We start from the raw sequence: 3,179 nt of genomic DNA on the forward strand, positions 1-3,179 counted from the left end.
TTTATGAATGACAGTGGAACTGCACCTGTTATTAGAATGGCAAGTATCAAATGATGGGTAAAAGGTAGAATCTGGAATATGGAACAACACTTGTTTTAATTTTGTTATGATTTAATTTTCAGTTTGACAGTTCCTTTAGGTGTAGTTACAAGAGCAGCAGTTAGTTGTTCACCTTGGTCACCGCTCTGTTGGGAGAGTGGCTGATGACCTAGCCCAGCTGATATCTTCAAATAGCATGTGACTGCTTGTCATGCTATCTTAGCAGGTGGTCACCAAACTATTAATTACACTGGCAACACAAGTATGAACCAGTCTTTTTCACACTACAGCTTCTCTGCTTCTCATTCTCTGGTGCTGGAACCCATTTTGTCACTTTTGCCACTCTTCTAGCCAGAAGACTGGCACTGACCAGTAAGGTATACCACTGACTTAAACAGCTTGTCTCTATTTTCTGGAATGAAAAAAGACACAACAAACTGTTAACATTTAAAAAAAAAAAAAAAAACAAAACCAAAAAACCCCACAAACAAACAACAACAAAAAAACGCCCAAAAAACAAACAATGAGCCCTTATTTCACTGAGTAAGCTCTGACATTGAATACAATACCATGCAGGTCTTTAGCACACCTGGATTTCAACTGACAAATTAAGGAAGCATGGTTGATATTTGTGCTTATGTCTTCTGCCACCTTGTGCCTAAACGGTTTGCTTTTTTTACATAGTAAACTTACTGTTTACTATCATATTGGTAAGATAGAATCAATTTCTAAAGCACTTGTAGGATTTCTGATGGTACTGTGGGCAATAGCAAGGAAGGGAAAATTATGGAAAATGAGTTTTAACTTGACAACCATTTTATTTTAGCTGATTTGTTTTTATTTGTACTTAGAAACTTGTGATTTTTTTTTCCCTGCAGTTTTTGAATTTAATAAAAATTAAGACATTTGACTTAGATAAACTTTCTTTTTGTAATTCTGTGCTGTTTGTGTATAGGTAGATTGGGATCCCAGTCTCTTGTACCAAAAATTAAAAATTATTGGATTTGAGAAAGACATATTTATGTAAGAGTGCTTGAATGTATTTGATTATTCATTGGAAATCATAAAAAGTTTAGGAAACCTGTTTGCTTTGCATCCATTATACTATGAGACTGAAGAGGGTTTTGTCTCCTCATTTTATCTCTGCAACTTTTATATGAGTCAAAAAAAGTTCATTTATGTCCTTGCTCTACCTAGCAGGCATTTGCAGTGTGGCACGGAAAGATGGGTGGAAAAAAACTTGTTCTTGCTGCTCCGTTGCCTCATATGGAAGTTCAGCAGTCAGCCCAGCCCTTGTTGATATCTAGTGATGGACTGTTTGAATGCTCTGCACAACCATTGAGAGATCACAGGATGAAAAACAGGGAAGATGAGCACTAGCTGCAGCTTTAAGTCTGTTCTAACTTGTGTTAGCAAATCGCTGGTCTTTAGGAGCCCTGGTTAAGGGTAGCCCATTCCCACTCTTCAGGATGTGCGTGGAGATTGTTTCCCTCTAATACCGAGCCCAACATGCTTTACCACTAAACTCATCAGATGCTGCCGAGGTCCTCTAGCCCCTGGAAGCTTCTTCATGCTGGAGAAGATACACAGGAGTGTCTTTTGATAAACAGGCACAGCAAGCAGAAATCACAGGGGTGTCAGAAATAGGATAGTAACATCTGCTCCAAAGTAGCGGTGGTTTCTTGACTTTCATGAAATAATGGTAGATAGATAGTAGCCATTGAATGGTGGTTTGCCACTGCTTTGCACAATTTCAGTGGTATGTCCAGTTACCGCTGCGTCTTGTACCAAAACCAAAGTTCATATCTATCAAAAGACTGATACAATATTTGATTGTGTCCATAAAGTTTAGATCTGCCTATAATGGACATTCAACCAGTGGGTTGAGTTAACAGATCATTTCTTCATAGGTGAACAGAAGGAACGTAGGAAGACTGGAAATTTCTCTTTTGTGTAATAGTGAGTCATGATATGGAAAAAGCTGAAAACCACAGGCTTACCAGGACATCTTGAATTATGCACTGTTGTGCTGTGTGCACTAGAGGAATAGTGACAGTCACATCTTCCTTTCACCAGATGTTCTGCTCCCTCAGAGCAGAGATACACAACTAATGTCAACATTTGGTACTTCTGACGAAGGAGGGTGAGAAGAAGGTGGAAAAAAGGACTGGAAGTTAAAAGCCAGGATACGGTAACTTGCTAAAGCAAATTTAGGGCTGCGTATTTGTGCCCTTGCTGTAGATTTCAGCATTCCCTCATTTGTAGAATCATAGCATCATTTAGGTTGGAAAAGACCTTTAAGATTGAGTCCAGCTGTTAACACTGCCAAGTCCACCACTAAACCATGTCCCTAAGCACCACATCTATGCGTCTTTTAAATACCTCCAGGGATGGTGACTCAACCACTTCTCTGGGCAGCCTGTTCCAATGCTTGACAACCCTTCCGGTGAAAAAATTTTTCCTAATATCCAATCTAAACCTCCCCTGGCACAACTTGAGGCCATTTCCTCTTGTCCTATCACTTGTTACTTGGGAGAAGAGACCAACACCCACCTCACCACAACCTCCTTTCAGGTAGTTGTAGAGAGCGGTAAGGTCTCCCCTGAGTCTCCTTTTCTCCAGGCCAAACAACCCCAGTTCCCTCAGCCACTCTGCATAAGACTTGTGCTCTAGGCCCTTCACCAGCTTCGCTGCCCTTCTTTGGACACACTCCAGCACACTCGAGACCTTCGCTGCCCTTCTTTGGACACACTCCAGCACCTCAATGTCTTTCTTGTCATGAGGGGCTGTCCTGGTTTCAGCTGGGACGGAGTTAACTGTCTTCTTAGTAGCTGGTACAGTGCTGTGTACCAGCTGGATTTAGTGTGAGAATGATGTTGATAACACTCTGATGTTTTAGTTGTTGCTAAGTAGCGCTTATCTTAAGCCAAGGACTTTTCAGTTTCTCATGCTCTGCCAGCAAGCAGGTGTGCAAGAAGCTGGGAGGGAGCAGAGCCGGGGCAGCTGACCTGAACTAGCCAAAGGGATATTCCATACCATGGAACGTCATGCCCAGTATATAAACTGGGAGGAGTTGGCCGGGAGGCGCGGATTGCGGCTCTGGCATTGGTCAGCAGGTGGTGAGCAATTGCATTGTGCAT

Source organism: Gymnogyps californianus, chromosome 2 (assembly GCF_018139145.2).
Source record: "Gymnogyps californianus isolate 813 chromosome 2, ASM1813914v2, whole genome shotgun sequence".
Lineage (NCBI taxonomy): Eukaryota > Metazoa > Chordata > Aves > Accipitriformes > Cathartidae > Gymnogyps > Gymnogyps californianus.